General features: G+C 39.5%; 1 long non-coding RNA gene across 1 annotated transcript in view; it reads right to left on the bottom strand.

Moving 5' to 3' along the window:
- Positions 1-17,325, bottom strand: part of LOC147648562 (uncharacterized) — a 49,895-nt gene that overhangs the window by 10,192 nt on the left and 22,378 nt on the right. Inside the window, exon 2 of the long non-coding RNA XR_015280314.1 lies at positions 13,213-13,327. This is a non-coding gene — a long non-coding RNA (uncharacterized LOC147648562). The remainder of the gene's footprint in view (positions 1-13,212; positions 13,328-17,325) is intronic.

Raw genomic sequence — 17,325 nt, 5'->3', positions numbered from 1 at the left:
TCTGCAGACTTCCTAAGTGGTTTAAAAACATTCCAAACATCGTGATCCTGGATTTGCCTTGCCTTCTACATTTTAAAAGTGGGGAAGATGTTATTACTGCGGACAATTTAAAATCATAACAAAATAGGGGCTCCAGTTTAATTTGAGAACGGAAAGCAAATGGTATTGTAAAGCCTAATGTTTATAGGAAAGATTGTTTTTCCTTTACAGCCTTTTTCTTAAGTCTGAAATGTGTAAGAGGAAGTTCAAAGAGGATGTACACAGTAGTTCCTACTTGGTTATTTTCCATGTGTGAGGTCAGTAGATTTCAGTGGGTTAGTCTGGGTTCCTGAACAGCTGAAAAGTTTTGAAATCACCTTCCTGGGGTTTTGAAGTATGGTATAATAGTTTGCAAAGAAAAGATCAGATTGAGCAGGCTTCCTGCTTTCCCTGTTTACTAGGAAAGTGAGAGTAGAGTGGTTAGAAATGGGAGATGGAGGCAATCAAAATAATTTACAGCATCTTCTGAAACCTATCCATTATGGAAATGATTTAAAACTTAATGGGTTTTTTTATAATCAGTGTGCCTTTCAACAGCCTTGAGACACTACCTCCTTCCACACTGCTGATTATAGCTGAAACCTTTTGGGAGAATATGATTTATTGCTTCTGGGGAACTTTCAATAAATCTTAAAACAGGGCTCATTTTAGTGGAGCCTAGTTTTGTAAAGAAAATCAGACAGAAATATATATTAACTGTTTTGTAGATCAAAATGTAGGTTTTTCAGTTCTACACAGTATTTTCTTTCAAAAGCAGCAGTAATTTAATATTGATCACAAAGCAACTTCCTCACAAAGATTTCATCAGGTTACTAGATTGGAAAGAAATCATCATTTGCATTCAAATATGGATTTCTTACTTTCAGTTCAGAAATGAAATTTAAGTAAAGGCTTCTCTTGGGTTGCAGTGCAAGATGTAACCAAAAGTATGCATTCTGTTATCAGCTGTTGAAACCATGTGGAGCAGTGTTCTTTATCTCTTTCATGATCCATCCTTCATAACTCATAATTTGGAGGGGGGGGGGGGGATGTGGTTTACATTTTTTTTTCCATTTCAAGGGAGGTTTCTTTTTTCCTTAGCAGACACCTGTCTTTTCAAACCAAGACAAGGGTCCTTAAAGATGAGGGGTTGGCAGTGAAACAGCAGTTTGTTGCAAAATACACCTTATACACATGGATACCATGGAGCTGTTCTCAAGGGAAGCTTTGAGTTACTACATGAAACAGTTAATTTCAAAAGCATTCAACTGAGAGATTTGAAGTTGCTGAGACTGGCAGTAATTCTGTAAATCAGTCTTATCTCGCTGTTGAAGTTATTTTTGAAGTCACCTAGAGAGGAAAAGGAAGGGTTTGAAAAGTGCAGTTTGGGTTCAGACTAGCTTTGAGTGCTGAGTAGTGTGTAGTTCTGCCCCAGGAAAAATAGGTGCTGAGTAGTCTCAGTCATGAGTAGTTGTTTAGGAGCTCTGTCTTTTAAGGCCTGCAAATACCAGTCTCTTTTGGAGTATTTTCCTGCATATTACTCTGTTTCTTCTGAGTAATTTTTTGAGATGCCTGACAGCAATTTTACTGCCATTCAATGCTACATGCTGAATATTTGTGGAAAGAAATTTACTTTGAAATTAATAAAGTATGATTTTATAATTATTATTTGTTAATAAATAGAAAAAATAAATAAAATTTTAAAATTCTTGTTAACCTTCTATTTCAACCCTGCAACACTTCTAAAGATACACCTAATTCAGGACCAGTGAGTTTACTAAAGACTTGTAAACTTGTAGTTGCGCACATTTCTGGTGTACTTCATTCAACAGGAAAACTACATCTCATTCCTTGTATACATAGTATAAAACGCAAAATTCTGCCTTTTCTGATTGTCAAATTAATTTAATTGTGGAGAGAAATTACAGTAATTTTCATGAGTTTATGTCTTTTGGAGAAGGTTTAATTCTTATTAAAATATCTTGACCTGCTATATTGAAGATTAAAGTTCAATGTAATGGAATTTTTCCTATAGTTTTTGAAATTAAATAGTTTGTGTAGGGTCCAATTTTGGAAAGAGTATAGTTTAGCAAAAATATTAACTATACACTTCTTTCTGCGTACAACTCACTGCAGGTAACAACATTTTATTTTCTGTCTGGATTTTGAAAGTGCATTGAAGTATTTCCTGCCTCTACTTGCAATGTCATTTTATTGTTTCCAATCTTTACACAACTTGTAAGTCTTGAGGAACAGTTTAGTTTCAGATCATTAATTGCTTTATAACAGTGATTGAAAGACAAACTAAGCAGTGTGATGATGCAAGGACGTTTATTGACAAAAGGCATAAATATTTATATTGTTTTAGCTTCTGCATAACAGTTTCTAATCGTTCTTGTCTATGTGCAATTTTGTACATAGCAGGCCATAATGTATACTTTTTTTTGTGCAATTACTTATCACAGGAAGTTGTTTTGTTCTTTGGGAAGGGGACACAGTTTTTGCAGTTCTTTCTTTATGTATCTTTCTCAGTTTCTGCAGGCTTTTTTTCACAAGTTTTTCTCACAGCTCTTGCTGTACAACCTTTAGCAATTCAAGCATACTGTTCATGTTGTTTAACTCATTCTGCTCTGCAACAGTTTTAGATATTTTTTAGATTTTGTACACAACCACTCAGTTAAAATATTTAAATCCCATTGACATAATATACTCATTCCACATACAAATCATTTTTATCCGAATATTTCTATCCTCCTTGCACTAGAGATAAATATTTTATGTTGTTTCTCTGTAATGTTTATTTTTTCAAATATTTAGCTACTGCCTATAGTAATAACATAAACCATCAATCACTAATCACAAATATTCATGGAAAATCTGATTTTGTGCTAAGCTGTATTTTGTTAGTGACTTGGTAAATGTTAAGTTTTGTTTTCCTAACTGTAGCCAGGAAAATGAATGTCTATTTCAGAAATTCATCTGGAAGATTTTTACCTTTATTGGTTTTTTTTTCAAATTTCAGACACTACAATTAGTTAGTGATCAAACAGTGCTATGATACTGATATGGGCATTTGGTATTTCATACAGGCTAAGAAAACAACAATTCATTTATTTTAATTAAAGAGTAGCTTGACATTTCCCTGAACCTGAGACCAGAACACTCCAAAGTGCAGAAAATCTCCCAATAGTGATTTTAATAATGGTCAGTTTTGGTTCTTCATGTTGCCAAGGGGAGATATGAACTAGGTGTGAACACTATTGACATTCATAGGTTTTAGCATGTGTGTCAAGCTAATAATTTTACAACTTTTGGTAAAACCTTAGGAAGTCATTTCCTTTTATGAAATTCTTACGCACAAAATCGGGCTCCCAAAGGCAGTGGAAAATTTGCTTATTCAAAATTGGAGACTGGTACCTCCTTTTTTATGCTTGACTGGAAATAGAAAGCTAATGAAATTTGGCAGCTGTATAATGGAAGTGTTAGAATTTGAGAAATATGACATTTCTTTATTAAAAAGAGATTCAGAATCTTATATGTATATTATTTTATGTTATTGATAGACCTAATGGAGACCTCTGTCCTTGAAAAATCTAAAATGCACAAAGCTCCTTAAAGATCTGTTATGGTTCTCTGTACAGGTAATTCTGTTTCAGGTGATTAATTCTTATGGACAGGGACTTACAGAACCTTACACTCATAAAATGGTCAGGGATTAGAATGGACCTTAGAGCTCATGTAGTCCAAATCTTCCCTGACATGGGCAAGGGCACCTCCCACTAGATCAGGTTGTTTAAGGCCTTATCCACAGGATTGGTCATCCATAATCTCCTTGGCCACCTATTGCAGTGTCTCACCCCCCTTAAAGGGAGGAATTTCTTCCTAACATCTAGCTTAAATTTCCCCTCTTTAAATTTACACCCATTACTTCCTGTCCTATCACTACAGTTCCTGAATAAATGTTCCTCTCCAGTTTCTGTCTGGCCCCCCTTCAGATACTGGAAGGTTCCTATGGAGCCTCCACACAACCTTCTCTTCTCCAGGTTGAACCACCCCAACTTTCTCAGCCTTTGTTAGGGAGCTGTTCCAGCTCTCTTAACAACCTTGTGGCCTTTTCTGGACTTGTTCCAACACTTCCATGTCCTTACGTTGGGGATGCCAGAACTGGATTCCAGGTGGAGTTTCACTAGAGCGGAGTAGAAGGGGAGAATAACTTACAAGTCCTTACCCTTGACCTTCTGACAAAGCTCCTTTGGATACATCCCAGGATACATTTGGCTTTCTGGACTGTGAGCACCACTCCTGGCTCACGGTAAGGTTTTCATCAACTGTCACCCCAAGGCCTTCTCCCCAGGGCTGCTTTCCATCTCTTCTCCTCTAAGCCTCTATCTGTGCCTGGGATTGCCATTACCCAGGTGCAGGACCTTGCACTTGGCCTTGCTGGACTTTGTGAGGTTTGTACAGACCCATTTCTCAAGTCTGTCCAGATCCCTCTAGATGGCATCCCTTCCCTCTAGTATATAGACCACACGACAGAGTTTGGTACCATCAGTAAATTTGTGAAGGGTGCCCTTGATTCCACCAGCAAAGATACTGAAATAACCTTATCCCTAGCTTCCCAGACAATTTCCCTGTATTCCTCACAGTCTACATGTCTTTATTTCCACCCCCTGAAAGCTGCTTCTTTTCATTCTGACTTTGCTCAGCAGTTTGTTATACATCCATGGTGGCCTCCTGGCATTCTTGCCCAATTTTTTCCTTGTCAGGCAGGAAGCATTGCTCCCAAGCTTGGAGGAGGCAATTCTTGACATTCAGCCAGCATCCTTGGGCCCCTCTGCTCTCTAGGGCTCTGTGCCATGGCACTCTACCGCGAAGATCCTTGAGGAGGCCAAACTCTGCACTCTGCATGCCCAGGGCAGTGAGCTGTCAGAGTGCTCTCCTCATTGCTCTGAGGATTTCAGCTCCATTGTCTCATGGTTGCTGCCTTGGAGCATTGCATCCCCCACTGGCTCCTCCCTGTTGGTGAGCACAGGGTCTAGCATGGCACCTCTCCTTGTTGTTTCCGCAATCACTTGTGTAAGAAAGTTGTGGTTGACACATTCAAGGAACCTCCTTGGTTGCCTGTGCCTTGCTGTGTTGTCCCTCAAACGGGAGCCAGGGTGGTTTCAGTCCCCCATGAGGATCAGGACTTGTGAGCATGAAGATACTCTTACTGTCTGCAGAGGACTTCATCTACCCCATCCTGTGTGGCCTGTAGCAATTCCCCACTCAAACAACTCCTGTCCCTGCCTTCCCCTCAGACTTCACTCACAAGCTCTGGGATGGCCTCTCATCTTTCCCCAGGCAAATTCCATACAATCCAGCTGACCATTGACGTAGAGGCTACACGCCATGCTCAGCTCTCTAGCCTGTCTTTCCTAAGAAGCCTGAAAACTCCCATTCCAATGCTTCAGTGTTGGGAGCCATCTGTGTCTCCGTGATGCCAATAGTATCATCCATGCGCATCTCTGGTTCCTCCTTCCTATGTCCATTTGGGAGTAGACATCTGGGTCAGGCCCTGCATAAAGCTGACTCACTGGCTGGAGTATCTGGAATGCCTTTACACTGTTCCAGGCACCCATTACAGGTGTTGGCATCTGACTGGTAGGATTGGGATGGATAGGTGCCCTTCCCCAGCAAGTCTTGATCTGCATTACATCTATTTGCTGCTGTGCAAACAACACAACATAGTTTGATAGATGTGCATTAATAAAATCAAGTGAAAAAAACCTCCTGAAATCAGTGAAAATACTCCCTGCTTGTAAACTTGGAAACATGCCTAATTAATTCTCAAAATAATCACTTTCTTAAATTAAATACTTTAGAAGTTCTGTGTATCAGGCATACAAAGAACATTGAAAGTACCCTTTACATGGATCATGTAGCACCACTATGTGGAAAAGACAGGGGAAACAGCCAGGCTGAAAATGCAGCCAAAGACAAAACATTCCTCTGGTGATGCGTGGTGCTAGCTGGAGGTATTCAGCACCTCACAAGATCAGGCCTTGTATGATTAAATTGCTGTATGAACCCATGGTAATAGATCTTTAAATAATAAAGTGAAAGGGCAGGTAGGAAAGTTGGGTGGGAATAAAACTATCTCAGTGCATTAGAAAAGTTATTGTTTGAGTTCCCAGTATTTAATGGTTGGGTTTGCAGTGCGGCGACTGAACCCCACGGCAGTGTTGTTCTGGCCAGTGATTCAGTGGGAATGTCAATCTGAGCAACAACACTGTGGTATGTACAACTCAGGTCAGACACGTCTCTGATTTCTGACCACTTTTTCTCTTGGGTGGTGTTTATTTTCTTCCCAGAAAATATGGTAATATTTGGATTTATTCAATCTTGTGGTAGTCTTGTTCTGTGTATTCTAATGCCTCCTGTTGAACCTGACCCACACCCTACCCCTTCATGTAAATAACTCCCTTAGACCTAAGCCCTAAACCTCCTGCTTAAGGCTGAGTGAGCTGGACTGAAGGAACACTGTATGTTCTGACATCCAGTGGAGCACAGAACAAATGTTCTTTGATTTGGAAGCAGTGCTTGCCATGGTGCATAGCACTGTCTGTGTTTGGAGGGTGCACACACAACTTTTCTCTTGTTTCATCCTTTCTGGGGTTCCACAGGCAGTAGCAGATGTGCCAGTGAGCACAGGGTCCTTGGGGCGTATGGAATGGGGTCTTCTCTCCAGTTCTGCAACACCATATCTTACATGTCAGCAGTGGTACCATTCACCTGTTTGCAATGTGTTTCTAATGTGTGGGCTCGTAAGTGTGTGTGACTGTTCATTTCATCCCTGCAGATTGCTGCTTACCTCTCTGTTTGCCAAGTTTGGGGGTTAAAACTGTTAGTTTTAGTAGTCCTTACCCATTGACAGCCATGAGCAAACTCTATCTGGGAGTTCAGTGAAAACTTAGAAAACAAGGGATTCAGTTAAAACAATCTACAGGAAATTTGTCTCCTATTAGAAACACAAGAGGGGATGGATGATAGGTACTGCAGTTCTTAAAGTGTGGGATATTTTTTTCCCAGAGAAATGTAGGAGCAACCTTCCTCACAGGTGAGACTTTTTTGTAGTAGATAAAAAAATAATGCATTACAAACATTTTGCAATTAAACTTTCACCCCTGTTACAAACTATAACTGTTATCAGACCATAAGTATTGCATTTTGCAGACACAGAACCGAAGGCAGTGGTATTATTTGTATTTCTATGGTGATGCATCGAATCTCCAGACTTTATTTAAGGCCTTTTGGTCTGGACACAATAGGAAAATGATTTCTCTCTTTAAATAATTACTTCTCATCAACTTTACAGCAACAGCATTCCATCAGAAGGCAAACAGATTGGTATGTTTGTTCTGCCTATATCTGCATATTAAATGGTGGTGACTTGTTGTGTTTTGGTTTGAAAAGACAGGTGTCTGCTAAGGAAGGCAGAAACCTCCCTTGAAATGGAAAAATGCAAACTACCCCCCCCCCACTCTGCTCTGAATTATTATAATTTTGAAATTAAGGGGCTCTCAGGCAAAGATATGGGAATAGGAATAACAGTTCTTCACCAGGAAAATTAAAATAAAGATGCAATAGTACAAAAAAAAAAAAAAAAAAGAAAACCAACAAAAAAACCGAACCCTCTGACAGAGTCAGAATACAACCTGACATCATATTGGTCAGGGTGTTGGTAGTAGTCAGATTAAATGGTGTCTGCAGTCCTCCTGGAGTGACAGATGTGGTTCTGTTGAAGTAATGATCCTCTAGAAGGGTGTAGCTTACCTCTGAAGGTCCAGTGTTGGCGTAGATGGTCTGGTCTCTCTCTGGGAGTTTAGTGGAGGGAGGCTGCTGTGGTGTTCTGAGTCTAAAGGTATACAGGTTTAGATGCTTGGCTCCTCCCCCTGGCTGGAGCATCTCACAATGGGATGATGCAATTTCATCAGTCCTGCAGTGAGACTCAATGGCCCATTAACAGAAGAGATCCCTCTGGAGGGAGGATGGATGGTGGAAGAGATAAAGAACACTGCCACAGCTGGTTTTAACAGCTGGCTCTCCCAGTTATGAGGGATGGGTCATGGAAGAGATAAAGAACACTGCCCTGCCTGGTTTCAACAGATGGTAATAGAATACATACTTTTGGGTACATCTTGCATTGCAACCCAAGACATGCTGAAAAACCATGATGAATACAACTCAGCTAACACACAGTTATCACATTCATGCTATTCAGGTATTTTAGGAATCAGTATTATTAATTCTCAGTTTATTATGAGTCATCTATTTCTTGTGGATTTTACCCTAAAACTAAAATTAGTCTTCTAATTATTTATGAAAATGTGATACATGCATATCTTTATAGTTCATAACGGTCCTTTTGAAAGCATGCTTAAACTGTTAAAAATAATTTAACAATCTGAATGGTTTAATCAGAAAGAATGAGGTAAATAAACATTCCTTTTGTTATATTAGATGCTGAAAGGCAACTTAGCCTAAAGATTTTGGACAAGGAGCATGAGAATCGGTAATATTGACATGAAATGCACAGCACCTTAAAATGTAGGCTTATGCAAATTGATCAGATTTTTAGCAAGATCTGATATATGAATCTCTTTCACTGCTGGCAATAAATAAGAAATAGGGAAAGCTAGACATGAAACACTAATGTCACTATTTTGGTTTTTGTACTCTGAGCAGGATTACAGACCCTGGTGTAACCTGTCATCAGCCTAGTGACTTCAGATGACAATTCATAAGGATGGGCAGTGGCCTGGTTGGTTGGCTTTAATGTTGACTATAAATGGATCAGCTTCTGAATATTACCTGTTCCATAAGAAAAATAATTACATCATGACCAATCTCAGCCGTTCATTCAATGCCATCTTTTCAATGTCCTCAAATACATATGAAGGTACACCTTGAATATATTAGTCCATATACTTGGAAGCAGGTGTCTGGTGAAAAAACCCTAAACATAAAAACCTCACATAAAGACATTTTTTGTACTGTATTAGATTTCTTAAAAAAATTAAACCACATCAGTGTGACATCAGCTTTTACTTTTAAGATCATGACAGTTTTCTAATTCAGTTTGATAAAATAATGTATGCTGAAATGGCATATTTGTAGTCACACAGCCCTTTAAATAAAGTGAAAATCTCAGCTAACAGTCAGGTTCTTTATACTTGCAACATGAATTTGGACATGCTATTTGGAAGCACTGGGATTTGCCTCCAGTATAAACATATGAAAAGCCTGATTCCTGACATTTACTGTTTCATGCTTCTAAACATTTAAAACACATGGTCAGATGGCAAATTGAGGGGCGTGGGAGGGAAACAAAGAACTTTTTTGCTATTTTTTTCTTTTATTTTCTGTTAAAATGACTTTGTTCAGTGAGGGAATGGCAACTGGTTTCATCGCAAAGGAAAGGTAAGTCACAACCAAAATGTGCCACGGTCACATTTGCTGGGTGAATATGCAAAGACAGCAGCAGTGCCTGGATTTTACAGTCTCAACCGATCTTGCACCTTCCAATAATCTTTGGTTTTTATTCCTTCTAAAAAGCTTCTCATTTCTGTCATGGTGGGCCAGCCTCTGCTTTCTCCCTGGTGAAACAGCCTACTGCTACACTGCCTGCATTCAGGGGGAAACCTGCATCCTCTCTAGAGTTCAGCACAGAGTCCTCCTTTGAAAGAATCACACCAGGCTCATTTTCTCACTAGCTGCAGATGCTGATTTACTTCCCCCTGAGTCAGCTTCAAGTTTAAGATATGGAAAAGCAGGGTTAAAAGCTGTTGCCCCCAAACTTCAGCAGTGTTTTTTTCCAGCTCTCCAATGGATGGAGAAGAAAACACCTCCTAGTTGTACTGATGTCTCCTTAAAAAAAGGCAATAAATGATGACAGGGATAGAAGCAGAAGAGTCTGGAACTATTGAAATGGCCTTGGCTGCCTTCTTTCTACCTGTGTAAATTAGATTTTGCCAAGCACAGTGCTGCTGAGCCTAGTATAATTTGGATGCCTCAATCTGTGTATTTAAAACTGGCTTGAGTATTTCTATGCTGTGCTGGAGTTTGGAGTACCACCCTGAACATGCAGCTGGGCAAAGTGGAAAGGAGTCACACTGGGGTGGAATGGCTTAAATCTCTGTTATTTTTGTGGGCTGATTTTATGTGTGCAATATTAAGAGCCCTTAGTGACACCAACCTGAACCCCTGAGGCTAAAGCTTGATTATCTAACTTGCAGATTTTCTGTACAGAGAAAGTTTTTCCATTTTCATAACTGTGGGCTTAGAAGTTGTTTTAAAGTTAACTTGCACAGATGCATCTTTTAATATGTTTTCTTTTCCAGCATGATAGTTCAGTGGAGGTGGAGAGTTATAAGACATGACAAATGCCTACTATTTGCAAATTCCAGAAAAAGCAAAAAACACTTCTTGACTTTAAGAGACTTGGCAATTACCTGGGGGCAAATATCAGGAATGTGCTCACAAGTATTTATGTCCAACATTTCCAGAAAAAAAGAAAATGTTTGTTTTGTTGTTTTTTTCCTTGTTGTGGTTTGTTTTGCTTTGGTTTGGTTTGGTTTGGTTTTTTCCCAAATGAAAGGTGCATTTTAACCTCAGAGAAAGATTACAGTATAGTTTGCAGAAAGGGAATTCTGTGAAACAGAGGAAAGTCTATTAAGTTTATCAGGTAGCACAACTGTTTAAAAACAATTTCCTGAAAGATACTGTTAAAACGATTTATACCATTTGACTAACCCAGCATTAAATTTTTTTCTGCTTTATCTAAAGTCTCTTAAAACTGAAAAAAGATCTTCAGGACAGGAATACTGCACAAGTTTTTGCAAAAGAGCACCGTGAAGAAGTAATTTTCCAAAATGTTTAAATGTAGAGAGATTTTTTAGCTCTGGTGTGGTGTTCATTGAAAGAGGAGGATAAGAAAAAACTCTACACCTTTTATATCGTCTGTTCACTGAGACCAGAAGCAAATGAAAAGGATACATCCCATTGAACTTCAGCTTTCTGGGTAGGTGTCCCATGATGTGACAGGCTTATTTAGTTTTAGGGGATCTAGGAGATCTCTCTAGGATCTCTTTATGATGTCCCATTCTCAGACTTTTTGAAGTGTTACTGCTTATGTAAAAGAATGCAGGTTTGTTTTTTTTTTTACCGCATGAACACAACATATTTTGAAATCTTATTTTCAAAATGCAGCTGAATGCTGAAGCTTTTTTAAATCCCAAGTTATTAATCCCTACAAAGAAACTGTTTTGTATGAGCTCTAATGAATACTTTTTCAAGTGCACTGGAAATAGTTATTTAATCATTTGGGTCATGGAGGCTGGGGAACTCAGATAAAAGAGAAAAAGATAGCATCTCTATAAAAGACAGAAAGAGGGTTAACCATAACATTCATCATCTCTTTGGATCTCAATCTATATTAAATTGCAATTGCTCTAACACTGGCAAACAGGAGAAGGCTGGAGGACTCTTCTGAAAAAGATCGAAAGAAACATAGGATACATACAGCGGTAGCAATCTGTTGTCACATTGAAGTGCTTCTCTATTTCTTCTCCACTTCATTTCACTAAAAATTAATTTAAGGGGAATGCTTCCAAACTATATATATCTGGCTGAGTTTTAAGAACTTTCCATCTGGCTTACCTCATGCAAAAAATAATTCTACCTGTTTGTTCTGTCTGGTTGTTTTATGGGTGCTCTTCTCTCTGAACTTTCTTTGTTTTTAATAGTTTCTGAGAGTTATTTAGAGACTGATTTTTTGTGTTCCTGACTCACACAAAATTGAAGAAACAACAAACTAGTTTTAACAGAGACTGTAAGAATTTTTCTAATGTGAAGAAGGACTATTCTGTTGATTGCGAAACTCATTGGAGGGGTTCTCCTCCGTTCTGTTTTAGTTGGCCTGAGAAAACAGCAAGTTATGCACAACTGTTCATCTAAGGATTGTGATTAATCTCTACTTACCTGGTTGGAAAACACATTTGGTTTTTTTTACACCTTGTGTATTGTAAAAAAAAGAAAAATTAAAAAAATTATCTTTCCTTTTCAATAACTCTCCTCACTGTTACTGCTAACGAAGGACATTGCTCTGTTTCCCAGCAATAGGTGCTCTATTGAACCAAGGCCTAGATCTACAAAATGCCTTAGATGCTGGTGTGGGATTTGGGTGGCTAAACCCAACAGCCAGATTCTCAAAATCTGTATTGAGTTGTTGCCTAATCCTGAAGGTGCCTAAATCTGTAGGAGCCAAAGATATTAATACTAAAAGTACCAATAAGCACATCTCAGTTTACTTGGAATTGCACCAGAAGGTGTTTATCTCTTTCCTGGTCACGTAACTGTTTTCAGAGCATTTCAGCTTCACAAAATGGAACAGCCTCTTTCTGCCAAAGTGGTAAAGTGCTCTTTATGCAGTAATTCAGAGGTTACATTCTGGGGAAGAGAGTGGTAGAAGACTCTGGTAGGTTCAATTAATCTTCTTGATGTGTTTCAGCTTCACGTCCCCTGCTCCCAAGACTGTGGCTTACTAAATTTAGATCTTAAGTCTTAGTTCTTACTTTTTCCATGAATTCTCAAAGACACTTTCTTGGCATTTGATAAATGGTCATCTGATTGTAAAATCAAAAAAGTTGGATGGGGGAAAAAGTAGGAAATAGACAAAATTTAATTAGAAACTCTTCCATTGTTTCACAGTAGATTCTGAATGGAGGTATTACTCTATTGCACAGTATTGTTCTGCTCATCAGTAAAAATGTCTGTGAATGTGAAATGCAGTCAGGTTGAAAAACTGATTAGACTGGACTGCCTCAAAAACTAGAGCTGCATAAGAGAAAAATTGAAGTTTCCTCTTAGTCTCTTGCTATTTATGTACATTTCCAGTCACATAGCTGGTTCACACAGGTATTTCCAGTAAAATACACCAGTAAAGCTGAGAAATCAGACACTGGGATTAGAAAATCCTATGAAAGGCTATGAAAGAGGTTGGTGCTCTTCAGAGAATTACTTGTGTGACGTACTCCACATATATGATCAGGTGCCATTTTTTTTTCATTTGGAGATTTCCCCCCCTCCTCTTTTGGACTCCAGTTCCTCTAGTGTGTAGAGGACAATCTAAGCACCAACTAATTTTTTAATTACCTTGCTTTATCCTGCTTTTGTGTCTTCTGTAACACTGTTCCCTGAAGGTGTAATTGCTGTTTTCCTCACATGTTTTTCTTCCAGTCAGGCATAGAGGGGGAATCACCAGGAGCATCTGCAAGAGATTTAAAAAAGAAAGTCTTGTTGGTTTTCTCTGCCTGACCAGATGGCTGATTCTAAACTCCCACAACAGTGTCATTCATTTTAGCCTGACCCTTAATTCTCAGCCATAATCTCTCAAAAAACTTGTTTGTCTGTTCCTGGGTAGAGCTTGAGACATTCTTGTTGCTCTCTCACATAAAGAACTCCACCCCCTTGCCTTTCTGATCTGTCCTTTCTAAAAAGTACACAGCCATCCAAGACAGCATTCTGTCATGTCATATGAGTAATCCCATTGTCCCAGTAATTCCAATGAAATCATTGCTCTGTGGCCACACAGAGATTACTAGCTCTTCTTTTATATTCCCCATGCTGTGTTTGTATACAGGCACCTCAGGCAATAAACCATCCAGGCTCCCTAGAGGGATGCAAGAGGAATCACCATAACCATCAACATGGATTCACCACGGGGAAATCATCTTTGACCAATCTGAGAGCTTTCCATGATGGCATGGCAGAATGGGTTGATGAGTGGGGAACAGTGGATGTTGTCTATCCTGACTTGACAATGTCTCCCCTAACATCCTCGTAGGAAAGCTCAGAAAATGTGGGTTGGGTGAATGGACCCTGAGGTGCATGAAAAACTGTCTTAACAGCAGAGCTCAGAGGGTTGTCATCTGTGGAGAGGAATCCAGTTAGAGGCCTATAGTCCATGGTGTTCCCCAGGGATTAATACTGAGTCCAGCCTTATTAAACCTGTTTATCAAGAACCTGGATGAAGGGATAAAATGCACCCTTGGAAGGTTTGCTTCCAATATGGAACTGTGGGGACTGGCTGATCCACCTGAAGGCTGTGCTGCTATTCAGTAAGAACTTAGGCAGGGGGGAGAGTTGGGCTGCGGGTTCAGAAAGGGCAAGTGTAGGATCCTGCTGGAGAGGAATAACCCCAAGCACCAGCACAGGTGGGTCTGATCTGCTGAAGTCAGCTCTGCTGAGAAGGACCAGGGAGTTTTGGTGGGTGATAGGTTGCCCTGACTGACAGTCAGCAGTGTTCCCTGGCAGCCAGGGAGAGCCAACGGGCTCCTGGGGTGCATTGGGAAGAGTTTGATCAGCGGGGTCAAGGGAGGTTTCATTTAAACATGAGGAATAATGTCTTTGCATTGAGGGTGGCAGAGCACTGAACAGCTGCCCAGGGAGATGGCAGTCTCCCTCTCTGGAGACATAAAAACCTCACCAGGGTGCATTCCTGTGTCACATGCTCCCGGTGACTCTGCCTTGGCCAGGGGCGTTGGACTGGATGATCTCCAGGGGTCCTTTCCTAATGATTCTGTTATTCTTAGGCTAGCACTATTAGCATATTTATTTTCAGATTTCTGTAGGACAGGATGGTGCTTGTACTCTACAGACAGGATGTCCCAGAGCTGCCTCATGGCGCAGTGCCAGAGCCAGCACCACGCCAGGAGCGGGACACACCTCGGATCAGGCTGACCCAACATGCGGCTTACAGCAAATGTTCTACGGCACAGTTTTAGCTGTCAGTGCTGAGTGGAGCTAAGGACAAGGAGGAGGTTTTTTTTTAATGGGTTCCAAGGAAGACTTTATTCCAGGGAGGGCCCAGGGACAAAAGACAAAGAATACAAATGTACAGCAACTTACATACAGGGGAGGATCAAGGGGAGGACAGAAATCATGAACCAGTGAGGGATGTCTTGGGGAGGAGTACAAGGCAGGGTTACATATTACATTAACCAGTGGGTCTACATGGGCCAATGGAATAGGGGATTTCCAAAGGGGTGGTTTGGGAAGGGAGCTGGCCTAAGGGAAGGGAGGTCCTGTGAGGGGAGGAGGGACTGGGAACATTCAGGAACAAGGGCCAGGTCTAGGATAAGATAGACAACTAGGGTAGGAGGGCACAACTTGGAATAAATCAGCAGAAGCGAGGGGTGACAGAGCATACCAATTTCAGGGACGTAATATTAACAATATAACAAACACACCATAACAGTCTTACACAGAAATATATTCACAGCCACTTTCAGAACATATCCCCCCTCCCTGACTGTTCATCCATAGCTGTTATATAAATGGCACCTGGTTTAGGCCTTAAAGAGCAGTGATATGTGTTGACAAAACCCAGTCTCCTCTGTCCCACTCCCTGCAGTGCACATGTGCTGGGTGAAGTCCCTGGCAAAACCCTTAAAAAGGCACAGGACTTCAGGAAGGTGAAAGGCAAGGAGGTCTAACTATGCTTTTGGAGATATTGATTCTAATGATTAGGCAGTGTACTGAGACTGTCACCTGCTCATGACCATTCTTGTCTTACAGCATAATGGAATTCTGGTATTAGCAGCTACTTATATTATTCATGTAATGAAATTGCTAAGATTGTAGTGTATGAAAACAGGATCAGATTAAGATTTCAGGTAAGAAACATTAAAATTCTACTGGCATACAAAATGTGTGAAGACTCTACTGCGGGTCTGTTGGAAAGTTTTCCTGTATTTGCAGACTTCATGTGTGTGTGTGTGTGTTTTGGATTTATGTCACTACATTTGTCCCTATGGTTTCATTGTGAAAGGTAAATAATGCAAAGTTCTTAAGACATAAATAGACTGTTAAATTTCTTTCACTAAGCATTTTCAAACTTTGAGTCCAGAGTGAAAAATTTGCAAAATATGACATGTGAAAATGTTAGCTCTTATATCGACCTTAACGGTGGGCATTGATTAGGAAATGCTGTTACTCTGACAAAGATAACTGAAATGCTTTGTGGCTGTTTTAGCCTAAACCCACTCACCTTTCTGGGGTTAGTTCAAGGAATTTGGTATAAAACAAAGGTGAGAAACTGAATGTTGGTAGGGACCAAACTTCCTGTAAATTGGATATGAATAACTAGAGAACCTGTTTTCTGTTACCAAAACAACATTTGTGTTTTGAGGGGAAAAAAGCCACTTGCTTGCCAGTACTGTTGAAGTAATGGGTAAATAAATCTGTGTGTTTGATTTGGTTTTAGGATTGTTTGGAACACTTCATTTTGATTATCCAAGTTTTTTATTAGATGCTCTGAACTCTTGGCCTGAGACATTTGCAGTGCAGATAAAGCTCACTGTAAAGCAAGTGCATTCATTAGCTGCAGTGTTTAAACTGCAAAATACCACTGGGGACAGGAATGCTGTGAGGTTATTCTTCTACTATTGTTTGGCTTTTATACCTTGTGTTGTCTTGAGCTGTGATTTGGAGGAACAGTCCTGATAGCCTGGAAGGTTACTTTAGTAAATAAAGTAATAATGAATAAATAAGTAAAATATTTATTTGTTTCTAGGAGATACTCCCAGTCAAGGGGAAAGAATACAGTTAACCATAATGTCTTTAGAGACATATGATATGACATATAGACCTATTTAATTGTCTGTCTACCCCAGATGTAGACAAATTTCAGATTTTAGCATCTAACCTGTGCTTATTTTTTTTTTTTGAGACTAAATATTTAAAAGGATATGTGACCTTATTTAATCTCATATGTGAAGGTGCCTTTAAATGAGAATGTGTTTGTGATGTGGTATTTGTTAGTCTAGGTATTGAATGCTATTTTAGTTACGTATTTTTCCCTATTTTCCCAATGGATTTAATCCATAGCTCTGTGTTTTTCAGTAGCAGTAAGTATTTCCATTGCATCATTTAAATTGGTGTCTTTTTTCTATCTGTATTTGTGAAGGTACTATGTTCCTATTAAAAGATTTCTCCTTCAATGCAAACGGTGAGTTAAACTATTCCAATTACAATTACTACAACTAAAAATAGTATAACCATGTTTATTTTCAACTCTTTTAACTATGACTTAAGGTATCTTTTTAGCAACCTTTTCTCTCCTTTCTGGTCTCTGCTGTCAGCCATTTCCTGACCCTTTCCTTCCAGAAAACACTTCTAAAATACAATCAAAATGCTCATGCAACTTCAGAAAATATTGGGGGAAATCTAACTGAAGATCACCAGTTACTGTAATTAGGTTGGGTT

Source organism: Cyanistes caeruleus, chromosome Z (genome assembly GCF_971803275.1).
Source record: "Cyanistes caeruleus chromosome Z, bCyaCae1.hap1.1, whole genome shotgun sequence".
Lineage (NCBI taxonomy): Eukaryota > Metazoa > Chordata > Aves > Passeriformes > Paridae > Cyanistes > Cyanistes caeruleus.
Note: the sequence above shows the minus strand (reverse complement) of the source record. Positions and strands in the feature narration are given on the sequence as shown.